General features: G+C 46.0%; 5 non-coding genes and 1 pseudogene across 5 annotated transcripts; all 6 read right to left on the bottom strand.

Moving 5' to 3' along the window:
• Positions 1 to 1,755: 1,755 nt before the first annotated feature.
• Positions 1,756 to 1,946, bottom strand: LOC130328202 (U2 spliceosomal RNA). The gene has a single exon (XR_008872261.1). It is a non-coding gene; the product is annotated as a U2 spliceosomal RNA (small nuclear RNA).
• Positions 1,947 to 4,034: 2,088 nt separating this feature from the next.
• Positions 4,035 to 4,225, bottom strand: LOC130328203 (U2 spliceosomal RNA). The gene has a single exon (XR_008872262.1). It is a non-coding gene; the product is annotated as a U2 spliceosomal RNA (small nuclear RNA).
• A 2,082-nt stretch (positions 4,226 to 6,307) lies between these two features.
• Positions 6,308 to 6,498, bottom strand: LOC130328205 (U2 spliceosomal RNA). Its single transcript, XR_008872264.1, has one exon. It is a non-coding gene; the product is annotated as a U2 spliceosomal RNA (small nuclear RNA).
• Positions 6,499 to 8,586: 2,088 nt separating this feature from the next.
• LOC130328206 (U2 spliceosomal RNA) lies at positions 8,587 to 8,777 on the bottom strand. The gene has a single exon (XR_008872265.1). It is a non-coding gene; the product is annotated as a U2 spliceosomal RNA (small nuclear RNA).
• A 2,087-nt stretch (positions 8,778 to 10,864) lies between these two features.
• Positions 10,865 to 11,055, bottom strand: LOC130328207 (U2 spliceosomal RNA). Its single transcript, XR_008872266.1, has one exon. It is a non-coding gene; the product is annotated as a U2 spliceosomal RNA (small nuclear RNA).
• Positions 11,056 to 13,142: 2,087 nt separating this feature from the next.
• Positions 13,143 to 13,255, bottom strand: LOC130328251 (U2 spliceosomal RNA; annotated as a pseudogene; the record flags this gene model as incomplete).

The raw sequence follows: 13,255 nt of genomic DNA on the forward strand, positions 1-13,255 counted from the left end.
CAGATGCCTCCTTGGCTGTCCCCAAACGGTATCAAACCAACACCCACGGGAAGCTGTAAGCATAGAGGACATGCCTGCACCCCATTGGACTTACCTGTGTGGGTTAAACCCGGGTTATTTGACAACCTATGGCGGTGATGGTTCTGCTCAGGCAGAGCAGTGCTGATGCTCCTCATAAAGCTGTCGCTGCTGTGAAGGTTCTAGGTGACATCACAAATCCCTATGGTTACATACACAACAAAGCTGGGTTGTTGTTGTTTACACTCTGCAAGGCCTGTGGAAGTGAGTGACATCATAGCACTGTAGTTCTGAGGGTTCTAGATGGATGCAACAATCTCCTGTTGCTTCTATGAAGGCCATAATAGACGACATCACCAAACAGCTCCATAGTCACATACACAGCAAAGGAGAGATGTTGTTTACACCTAGTGATGTCAGTGGTATTGAGTGACATCACAGCACAGTGCTAAGGCTCCTGGGCCTGGACACAGCAGCGGCTGCAATATCTCAACGGAGAATACGTTTATATATATGTGTGTGTGTGTGCGCGTATATATATATATATATATATATATATATATATATATATATTTCTCCGCCGAAATCACTTTTAAACCCATTTCCACCTTTTTTTCCCTTCTCTTCCTCTTACTTTTTTTTCACGTTTTTTTACGTTTTTCTCCTTTTCGCCTCTTTTCTGGGCGTATTATTCTTCTTTTTCTTCTTTTTTTTCGTCTAATGCATACCCCATCAGTGCAGCAATGCTTATTCAATACCGCCAGCAGATGGAGACACTGGGGGATAATTTTCTAAGGATTTATACTGATTTTTCCTGTCTGAATTTGTCGCACAGAAAGTTGCAGGCCAAATATGTGTGACATTTCTGCGACTTTAGCTTCTAGAGCATTTTTACAACATTATACATAGGTGCTGAATACATAAAAAGCGACTGTTCAGCGACAGACAAGTCGCATCGGCTGAAAGTAGGCCAGAATGTCAGTCCATGTTGGAGCAGGTTTAGATACAGTCTAAAGCATAGATCTCAAAGTCTGTGCACAGAATTTAGCAAGGGCCTCGCACCTTCTGATGCATCAGGTAGGTGCACAATAGCATAGCCTAACCCTCTGTGGTCTATATTGATGCGGGACATAGACAGCCAGCTGATGACCAATCCATTAGTGCAATGGATGGCTGGAAGCATTTGTCTTTGCCTTTGCAATACCACAGAAGCAATGCATGGTCAATGTACAGCAATGACACACCTGTGTGAACAGCCAGGAGACCCCCCCCCCCCCATGTTATGTTACATAGTTACATAGTTAGTACGGTCGAAAAAAGACATATGTCCATCAAGTTCAACCAGGGAATTAAGGGGTAGGGGTGTGGCGCGATATTGGGGAAGGGATGAGATTTTATATTTCTTCATAAGCATTAATCTTATTTTGTCAATTAGGAACATTCAGCACCCACCCGCTATCAAGGCAGCTGCCTATCATGTCATGCCCTACCTGCACAGGTGTGCTGGCTACTCAAATGATCCAATTAAGGAGGCCATTTAGTCAGCAGCAGCAGAAGTCCTGTGCCTGGACGCTCCAACAGCGGCCAGACACAAGCAGAAGCAGAAGCAGCAGCAGCACCACCTTTTGTTTTTTGGCTGCAGCAGCAGCAGCAGCAAGGCCCACAGGGCTGGCTAGCTGGCTAGCCAGCAAGCAGGTAGCAATGAAAGTAGGAATCTTTCTTTTTAACCCTGTAAGGGGGTGGTGCACTGTACCCGAAGATACTGCCATATCGGGTCAATGCATAGGGCGACGGAAGCAAGCTTCGAAATCGGCCCCCGTTCTCAAAAATCCATTTAATATATGGTCCCCAGATAGGGGACGTATCAGATATTAAACTGATAAGAACAGATACTACACTTGATCTTAGCCAAAAGGCCGAGAAGCGATAACCGTGAAAGGGGCGGGCCCAACAAGGTCCCCTTCATGGGCACTATCACTGCTTGCTGTCAGGGAGGCTGCCAGACAATTTTCCATGCACACTCTGGGCTGGGGGGCAGTCAACCACCAGTACACACAGCAGAACCTAAACCCATACCATTATTGCTAAGCAGCAAGACAGGGGCCCATTGCACTCCCACGGGGCCTTTTTAAATGCAATCCATAACCCGGATTTGCCAGGAACCCTTCTTACTCCTCCTACTTGCATGTGACACTGGGCTTAGGATCTGCATAGGAAACACACACACAAGCACACACCTACCTTTGTTGCCTGCAGATGCCTCCTTGGCTGTCCCCAAACGGTATCAAACCAACACCCACGGGAAGCTGTAAGCATAGAGGACATGCCTGCACCCCATTGGACTTACCTGTGTGGGTTAAACCCGGGTTATTTGACAACCTATGGCGGTGATGGTTCTGCTCAGGCAGAGCAGTGCTGATGCTCCTCATAAAGCTGTCGCTGCTGTGAAGGTTCTAGGTGACATCACAAATCCCTATGGTTACATACACAACAAAGCTGGGTTGTTGTTGTTTACACTCTGCAAGGCCTGTGGAAGTGAGTGACATCATAGCACTGTAGTTCTGAGGGTTCTAGATGGATGCAACAATCTCCTGTTGCTTCTATGAAGGCCATAATAGACGACATCACCAAACAGCTCCATAGTCACATACACAGCAAAGGAGAGATGTTGTTTACACCTAGTGATGTCAGTGGTATTGAGTGACATCACAGCACAGTGCTAAGGCTCCTGGGCCTGGACACAGCAGCGGCTGCAATATCTCAACGGAGAATACGTTTATATATATGTGTGTGTGTGCGCGTATATATATATATATATATATATATATATATATATATATATATATTCTCCGCCGAAATCACTTTTAAACCCATTTCCACCTTTTTTTCCCTTCTCTTCCTCTTACTTTTTTTTCACGTTTTTTTACGTTTTTCTCCTTTTCGCCTCTTTTCTGGGCGTATTATTCTTCTTTTTCTTCTTTTTTTTCGTCTAATGCATACCCCATCAGTGCAGCAATGCTTATTCAATACCGCCAGCAGATGGAGACACTGGGGGATAATTTTCTAAGGATTTATACTGATTTTTCCTGTCTGAATTTGTCGCACAGAAAGTTGCAGGCCAAATATGTGTGACATTTCTGCGACTTTAGCTTCTAGAGCATTTTTACAACATTATACATAGGTGCTGAATACATAAAAAGCGACTGTTCAGCGACAGACAAGTCGCATCGGCTGAAAGTAGGCCAGAATGTCAGTCCATGTTGGAGCAGGTTTAGATACAGTCTAAAGCATAGATCTCAAAGTCTGTGCACAGAATTTAGCAAGGGCCTCGCACCTTCTGATGCATCAGGTAGGTGCACAATAGCATAGCCTAACCCTCTGTACTTTGGTCTATATTGATGCGGGACATAGACAGCCAGCTGATGACCAATCCATTAGTGCAATGGATGGCTGGAAGCATTTGTCTTTGCCTTTGCAATACCACAGAAGCAATGCATGGTCAATGTACAGCAATGACACACCTGTGTGAACAGCCAGGAGACCCCCCCCCCCCATGTTATGTTACATAGTTACATAGTTAGTACGGTCGAAAAAAGACATATGTCCATCAAGTTCAACCAGGGAATTAAGGGGTAGGGGTGTGGCGCGATATTGGGGAAGGGATGAGATTTTATATTTCTTCATAAGCATTAATCTTATTTTGTCAATTAGGAACATTCAGCACCCACCCGCTATCAAGGCAGCTGCCTATCATGTCATGCCCTACCTGCACAGGTGTGCTGGCTACTCAAATGATCCAATTAAGGAGGCCATTTAGTCAGCAGCAGCAGAAGTCCTGTGCCTGGACGCTCCAACAGCGGCCAGACACAAGCAGAAGCAGAAGCAGCAGCAGCACCACCACCTTTTGTTTTTTGGCTGCAGCAGCAGCAGCAGCAAGGCCCACAGGGCTGGCTAGCTGGCTAGCCAGCAAGCAGGTAGCAATGAAAGTAGGAATCTTTCTTTTTAACCCTGTAAGGGGGTGGTGCACTGTACCCGAAGATACTGCCATATCGGGTCAATGCATAGGGCGACGGAAGCAAGCTTCGAAATCGGCCCCCGTTCTCAAAAATCCATTTAATATATGGTCCCCAGATAGGGGACGTATCAGATATTAAACTGATAAGAACAGATACTACACTTGATCTTAGCCAAAAGGCCGAGAAGCGATAACCGTGAAAGGGGCGGGCCCAACAAGGTCCCCTTCATGGGCACTATCACTGCTTGCTGTCAGGGAGGCTGCCAGACAATTTTCCATGCACACTCTGGGCTGGGGGGCAGTCAACCACCAGTACACACAGCAGAACCTAAACCCATACCATTATTGCTAAGCAGCAAGACAGGGGCCCATTGCACTCCCACGGGGCCTTTTTAAATGCAATCCATAACCCGGATTTGCCAGGAACCCTTCTTACTCCTCCTACTTGCATGTGACACTGGGCTTAGGATCTGCATAGGAAACACACACACAAGCACACACCTACCTTTGTTGCCTGCAGATGCCTCCTTGGCTGTCCCCAAACGGTATCAAACCAACACCCACGGGAAGCTGTAAGCATAGAGGACATGCCTGCACCCCATTGGACTTACCTGTGTGGGTTAAACCCGGGTTATTTGACAACCTATGGCGGTGATGGTTCTGCTCAGGCAGAGCAGTGCTGATGCTCCTCATAAAGCTGTCGCTGCTGTGAAGGTTCTAGGTGACATCACAAATCCCTATGGTTACATACACAACAAAGCTGGGTTGTTGTTGTTTACACTCTGCAAGGCCTGTGGAAGTGAGTGACATCATAGCACTGTAGTTCTGAGGGTTCTAGATGGATGCAACAATCTCCTGTTGCTTCTATGAAGGCCATAATAGACGACATCACCAAACAGCTCCATAGTCACATACACAGCAAAGGAGAGATGTTGTTTACACCTAGTGATGTCAGTGGTATTGAGTGACATCACAGCACAGTGCTAAGGCTCCTGGGCCTGGACACAGCAGCGGCTGCAATATCTCAACGGAGAATACGTTTATATATATGTGTGTGTGTGCGCGTATATATATATATATATATATATATATATATATATATATATATCTCCGCCGAAATCACTTTTAAACCCATTTCCACCTTTTTTTCCCTTCTCTTCCTCTTACTTTTTTTTCACGTTTTTTTACGTTTTTCTCCTTTTCGCCTCTTTTCTGGGCGTATTATTCTTCTTTTTCTTCTTTTTTTTCGTCTAATGCATACCCCATCAGTGCAGCAATGCTTATTCAATACCGCCAGCAGATGGAGACACTGGGGGATAATTTTCTAAGGATTTATACTGATTTTTCCTGTCTGAATTTGTCGCACAGAAAGTTGCAGGCCAAATATGTGTGACATTTCTGCGACTTTAGCTTCTAGAGCATTTTTACAACATTATACATAGGTGCTGAATACATAAAAAGCGACTGTTCAGCGACAGACAAGTCGCATCGGCTGAAAGTAGGCCAGAATGTCAGTCCATGTTGGAGCAGGTTTAGATACAGTCTAAAGCATAGATCTCAAAGTCTGTGCACAGAATTTAGCAAGGGCCTCGCACCTTCTGATGCATCAGGTAGGTGCACAATAGCATAGCCTAACCCTCTGTACTTTGGTCTATATTGATGCGGGACATAGACAGCCAGCTGATGACCAATCCATTAGTGCAATGGATGGCTGGAAGCATTTGTCTTTGCCTTTGCAATACCACAGAAGCAATGCATGGTCAATGTACAGCAATGACACACCTGTGTGAACAGCCAGGAGACCCCCCCCCCCCATGTTATGTTACATAGTTACATAGTTAGTACGGTCGAAAAAAGACATATGTCCATCAAGTTCAACCAGGGAATTAAGGGGTAGGGGTGTGGCGCGATATTGGGGAAGGGATGAGATTTTATATTTCTTCATAAGCATTAATCTTATTTTGTCAATTAGGAACATTCAGCACCCACCCGCTATCAAGGCAGCTGCCTATCATGTCATGCCCTACCTGCACAGGTGTGCTGGCTACTCAAATGATCCAATTAAGGAGGCCATTTAGTCAGCAGCAGCAGAAGTCCTGTGCCTGGACGCTCCAACAGCGGCCAGACACAAGCAGAAGCAGAAGCAGCAGCAGCACCACCTTTTGTTTTTTGGCTGCAGCAGCAGCAGCAGCAAGGCCCACAGGGCTGGCTAGCTGGCTAGCCAGCAAGCAGGTAGCAATGAAAGTAGGAATCTTTCTTTTTAACCCTGTAAGGGGGTGGTGCACTGTACCCGAAGATACTGCCATATCGGGTCAATGCATAGGGCGACGGAAGCAAGCTTCGAAATCGGCCCCCGTTCTCAAAAATCCATTTAATATATGGTCCCCAGATAGGGGACGTATCAGATATTAAACTGATAAGAACAGATACTACACTTGATCTTAGCCAAAAGGCCGAGAAGCGATAACCGTGAAAGGGGCGGGGGCCCAACAAGGTCCCCTTCATGGGCACTATCACTGCTTGCTGTCAGGGAGGCTGCCAGACAATTTTCCATGCACACTCTGGGCTGGGGGGCAGTCAACCACCAGTACACACAGCAGAACCTAAACCCATACCATTATTGCTAAGCAGCAAGACAGGGGCCCATTGCACTCCCACGGGGCCTTTTTAAATGCAATCCATAACCCGGATTTGCCAGGAACCCTTCTTACTCCTCCTACTTGCATGTGACACTGGGCTTAGGATCTGCATAGGAAACACACACACAAGCACACACCTACCTTTGTTGCCTGCAGATGCCTCCTTGGCTGTCCCCAAACGGTATCAAACCAACACCCACGGGAAGCTGTAAGCATAGAGGACATGCCTGCACCCCATTGGACTTACCTGTGTGGGTTAAACCCGGGTTATTTGACAACCTATGGCGGTGATGGTTCTGCTCAGGCAGAGCAGTGCTGATGCTCCTCATAAAGCTGTCGCTGCTGTGAAGGTTCTAGGTGACATCACAAATCCCTATGGTTACATACACAACAAAGCTGGGTTGTTGTTGTTTACACTCTGCAAGGCCTGTGGAAGTGAGTGACATCATAGCACTGTAGTTCTGAGGGTTCTAGATGGATGCAACAATCTCCTGTTGCTTCTATGAAGGCCATAATAGACGACATCACCAAACAGCTCCATAGTCACATACACAGCAAAGGAGAGATGTTGTTTACACCTAGTGATGTCAGTGGTATTGAGTGACATCACAGCACAGTGCTAAGGCTCCTGGGCCTTGGACACAGCAGCGGCTGCAATATCTCAACGGAGAATACGTTTATATATATGTGTGTGTGTGCGCGTATATATATATATATATATATATATATATATATATATATATATATTCTCCGCCGAAATCACTTTTAAACCCATTTCCACCTTTTTTTCCCTTCTCTTCCTCTTACTTTTTTTTCACGTTTTTTTACGTTTTTCTCCTTTTCGCCTCTTTTCTGGGCGTATTATTCTTCTTTTTCTTCTTTTTTTTCGTCTAATGCATACCCCATCAGTGCAGCAATGCTTATTCAATACCGCCAGCAGATGGAGACACTGGGGGATAATTTTCTAAGGATTTATACTGATTTTTCCTGTCTGAATTTGTCGCACAGAAAGTTGCAGGCCAAATATGTGTGACATTTCTGCGACTTTAGCTTCTAGAGCATTTTTACAACATTATACATAGGTGCTGAATACATAAAAAGCGACTGTTCAGCGACAGACAAGTCGCATCGGCTGAAAGTAGGCCAGAATGTCAGTCCATGTTGGAGCAGGTTTAGATACAGTCTAAAGCATAGATCTCAAAGTCTGTGCACAGAATTTAGCAAGGGCCTCGCACCTTCTGATGCATCAGGTAGGTGCACAATAGCATAGCCTAACCCTCTGTACTTTGGTCTATATTGATGCGGGACATAGACAGCCAGCTGATGACCAATCCATTAGTGCAATGGATGGCTGGAAGCATTTGTCTTTGCCTTTGCAATACCACAGAAGCAATGCATGGTCAATGTACAGCAATGACACACCTGTGTGAACAGCCAGGAGACCCCCCCCCCCCATGTTATGTTACATAGTTACATAGTTAGTACGGTCGAAAAAAGACATATGTCCATCAAGTTCAACCAGGGAATTAAGGGGTAGGGGTGTGGCGCGATATTGGGGAAGGGATGAGATTTTATATTTCTTCATAAGCATTAATCTTATTTTGTCAATTAGGAACATTCAGCACCCACCCGCTATCAAGGCAGCTGCCTATCATGTCATGCCCTACCTGCACAGGTGTGCTGGCTACTCAAATGATCCAATTAAGGAGGCCATTTAGTCAGCAGCAGCAGAAGTCCTGTGCCTGGACGCTCCAACAGCGGCCAGACACAAGCAGAAGCAGAAGCAGCAGCAGCACCACCTTTTGTTTTTTGGCTGCAGCAGCAGCAGCAGCAAGGCCCACAGGGCTGGCTAGCTGGCTAGCCAGCAAGCAGGTAGCAATGAAAGTAGGAATCTTTCTTTTTAACCCTGTAAGGGGGTGGTGCACTGTACCCGAAGATACTGCCATATCGGGTCAATGCATAGGGCGACGGAAGCAAGCTTCGAAATCGGCCCCCGTTCTCAAAAATCCATTTAATATATGGTCCCCAGATAGGGGACGTATCAGATATTAAACTGATAAGAACAGATACTACACTTGATCTTAGCCAAAAGGCCGAGAAGCGATAACCGTGAAAGGGGCGGGCCCAACAAGGTCCCCTTCATGGGCACTATCACTGCTTGCTGTCAGGGAGGCTGCCAGACAATTTTCCATGCACACTCTGGGCTGGGGGGCAGTCAACCACCAGTACACACAGCAGAACCTAAACCCATACCATTATTGCTAAGCAGCAAGACAGGGGCCCATTGCACTCCCACGGGGCCTTTTTAAATGCAATCCATAACCCGGATTTGCCAGGAACCCTTCTTACTCCTCCTACTTGCATGTGACACTGGGCTTAGGATCTGCATAGGAAACACACACACAAGCACACACCTACCTTTGTTGCCTGCAGATGCCTCCTTGGCTGTCCCCAAACGGTATCAAACCAACACCCACGGGAAGCTGTAAGCATAGAGGACATGCCTGCACCCCATTGGACTTACCTGTGTGGGTTAAACCCGGGTTATTTGACAACCTATGGCGGTGATGGTTCTGCTCAGGCAGAGCAGTGCTGATGCTCCTCATAAAGCTGTCGCTGCTGTGAAGGTTCTAGGTGACATCACAAATCCCTATGGTTACATACACAACAAAGCTGGGTTGTTGTTGTTTACACTCTGCAAGGCCTGTGGAAGTGAGTGACATCATAGCACTGTAGTTCTGAGGGTTCTAGATGGATGCAACAATCTCCTGTTGCTTCTATGAAGGCCATAATAGACGACATCACCAAACAGCTCCATAGTCACATACACAGCAAAGGAGAGATGTTGTTTACACCTAGTGATGTCAGTGGTATTGAGTGACATCACAGCACAGTGCTAAGGCTCCTGGGCCTGGACACAGCAGCGGCTGCAATATCTCAACGGAGAATACGTTTATATATATGTGTGTGTGTGCGCGTATATATATATATATATATATATATATATATATATATATATATATTTCTCCGCCGAAATCACTTTTAAACCCATTTCCACCTTTTTTTCCCTTCTCTTCCTCTTACTTTTTTTTCACGTTTTTTTACGTTTTTCTCCTTTTCGCCTCTTTTCTGGGCGTATTATTCTTCTTTTTCTTCTTTTTTTTCGTCTAATGCATACCCCATCAGTGCAGCAATGCTTATTCAATACCGCCAGCAGATGGAGACACTGGGGGATAATTTTCTAAGGATTTATACTGATTTTTCCTGTCTGAATTTGTCGCACAGAAAGTTGCAGGCCAAATATGTGTGACATTTCTGCGACTTTAGCTTCTAGAGCATTTTTACAACATTATACATAGGTGCTGAATACATAAAAAGCGACTGTTCAGCGACAGACAAGTCGCATCGGCTGAAAGTAGGCCAGAATGTCAGTCCATGTTGGAGCAGGTTTAGATACAGTCTAAAGCATAGATCTCAAAGTCTGTGCACAGAATTTAGCAAGGGCCTCGCACCTTCTGATGCATCAGGTAGGTGCACAATAGCATAGCCTAACCCTCTGTACTTTGGTCTATATTGATGCGGGACATAGACAGCCAGCTGATGACCAATCCATTAGTGCAATGGATGGCTGGAAGCATTTGTCTTTGCCTTTGCAATACCACAGAAGCAATGCATGGTCAATGTACAGCAATGACACACCTGTGTGAACAGCCAGGAGACCCCCCCCCCCCCATGTTATGTTACATAGTTACATAGTTAGTACGGTCGAAAAAAGACATATGTCCATCAAGTTCAACCAGGGAATTAAGGGGTAGGGGTGTGGCGCGATATTGGGGAAGGGATGAGATTTTATATTTCTTCATAAGCATTAATCTTATTTTGTCAATTAGGAACATTCAGCACCCACCCGCTATCAAGGCAGCTGCCTATCATGTCATGCCCTACCTGCACAGGTGTGCTGGCTACTCAAATGATCCAATTAAGGAGGCCATTTAGTCAGCAGCAGCAGAAGTCCTGTGCCTGGACGCTCCAACAGCGGCCAGACACAAGCAGAAGCAGAAGCAGCAGCAGCACCACCTTTTGTTTTTTGGCTGCAGCAGCAGCAGCAGCAAGGCCCACAGGGCTGGCTAGCTGGCTAGCCAGCAAGCAGGTAGCAATGAAAGTAGGAATCTTTCTTTTTAACCCTGTAAGGGGGTGGTGCACTGTACCCGAAGATACTGCCATATCGGGTCAATGCATAGGGCGACGGAAGCAAGCTTCGAAATCGGCCCCCGTTCTCAAAAATCCATTTAATATATGGTCCCCAGATAGGGGACGTATCAGATATTAAACTGATAAGAACAGATACTACACTTGATCTTAGCCAAAAGGCCGAGAAGCGATAACCGTGAAAGGGGCGGGCCCAACAAGGTCCCCTTCATGGGCACTATCACTGCTTGCTGTCAGGGAGGCTGCCAGACAATTTTCCATGCACACTCTGGGCTGGGGGGCAGTCAACCACCAGTACACACAGCAGAACCTAAACCCATACCATTATTGCTAAGCAGCAAGACAGGGGCCCATTGCACTCCCACGGGGCCTTTTTAAATGCAATCCATAACCCGGATTTGCCAGGAACCCTTCTTACTCCTCCTACTTGCATGTGACACTGGGCTTAGGATCTGCATAGGAAACACACACACAAGCACACACCTACCTTTGTTGCCTGCAGATGCCTCCTTGGCTGTCCCCAAACGGTATCAAACCAACACCCACGGGAAGCTGTAAGCATAGAGGACATGCCTGCACCCCATTGGACTTACCTGTGTGGGTTAAACCCGGGTTATTTGACAACCTATGGCGGTGATGGTTCTGCTCAGGCAGAGCAGTGCTGATGCTCCTCATAAAGCTGTCGCTGCTGTGAAGGTTCTAGGTGACATCACAAATCCCTATGGTTACATACACAACAAAGCTGGGTTGTTGTTGTTTACACTCTGCAAGGCCTGTGGAAGTGAGTGACATCATAGCACTGTAGTTCTGAGGGTTCTAGATGGATGCAACAATCTCCTGTTGCTTCTATGAAGGCCATAATAGACGACATCACCAAACAGCTCCATAGTCACATACACAGCAAAGGAGAGATGTTGTTTACACCTAGTGATGTCAGTGGTATTGAGTGACATCACAGCACAGTGCTAAGGCTCCTGGGCCTGGACACAGCAGCGGCTGCAATATCTCAACGGAGAATACGTTTATATATATGTGTGTGTGTGCGCGTATATATATATATATATATATATATATATATATATATATATATATTTCTCCGCCGAAATCACTTTTAAACCCATTTCCACCTTTTTTTCCCTTCTCTTCCTCTTACTTTTTTTTCACGTTTTTTTACGTTTTTCTCCTTTTCGCCTCTTTTCTGGGCGTATTATTCTTCTTTTTCTTCTTTTTTTTCGTCTAATGCATACCCCATCAGTGCAGCAATGCTTATTCAATACCGCCAGCAGATGGAGACACTGGGGGATAATTTTCTAAGGATTTATACTGATTTTTCCTGTCTGAATTTGTCGCACAGAAAGTTGCAGGCCAAATATGTGTGACATTTCTGCGACTTTAGCTTCTAGAGCATTTTTACAACATTATACATAGGTGCTGAATACATAAAAAGCGACTGTTCAGCGACAGACAAGTCGCATCGGCTGAAAGTAGGCCAGAATGTCAGTCCATGTTGGAGCAGGTTTAGATACAGTCTAAAGCATAGATCTCAAAGTCTGTGCACAGAATTTAGCAAGGGCCTCGCACCTTCTGATGCATCAGGTAGGTGCACAATAGCATAGCCTAACCCTCTGTACTTTGGTCTATATTGATGCGGGACATAGACAGCCAGCTGATGACCAATCCATTAGTGCAATGGATGGCTGGAAGCATTTGTCTTTGCCTTTGCAATACCACAGAAGCAATGCATGGTCAATGTACAGCAATGACACACCTGTGTGAACAGCCAGGAGACCCCCCCCCCCCCATGTTATGTTACATAGTTACATAGTTAGTACGGTCGAAAAAAGACATATGTCCATCAAGTTCAACCAGGGAATTAAGGGGTAGGGGTGTGGCGCGATATTGGGGAAGGGATGAGATTTTATATTTCTTCATAAGCATTAATCTTATTTTGTCAATTAGGAACATTCAGCACCCACCCGCTATCAAGGCAGCTGCCTATCATGTCATGCCCTACCTGCACAGGTGTGCTGGCTACTCAAATGATCCAATTAAGGAGGCCATTTAGTCAGCAGCAGCAGAAGTCCTGTGCCTGGACGCTCCAACAGCGGCCAGACACAAGCAGAAGCAGAAGCAGCAGCAGCACCACCTTTTGTTTTTTGGCTGCAGCAGCAGCAGCAGCAAGGCCCACAGGGCTGGCTAGCTGGCTAGCCAGCAAGCAGGTAGCAATGAAAGTAGGAATCTTTCTTTTTAACCCTGTAAGGGGGTGGTGCACTGTACCCGAAGATACTGCCATATCGGGTCAATGCATAGGGCGACGGAAGCAAGCTTCGAAATCGGCCCCCGTTCTCAAAAATCCATTTAATATATGGTCCCC

Source organism: Hyla sarda, unplaced genomic scaffold (assembly GCF_029499605.1).
Source record: "Hyla sarda isolate aHylSar1 unplaced genomic scaffold, aHylSar1.hap1 scaffold_305, whole genome shotgun sequence".
NCBI classification, from domain to species: Eukaryota; Metazoa; Chordata; class Amphibia; order Anura; family Hylidae; genus Hyla; species Hyla sarda.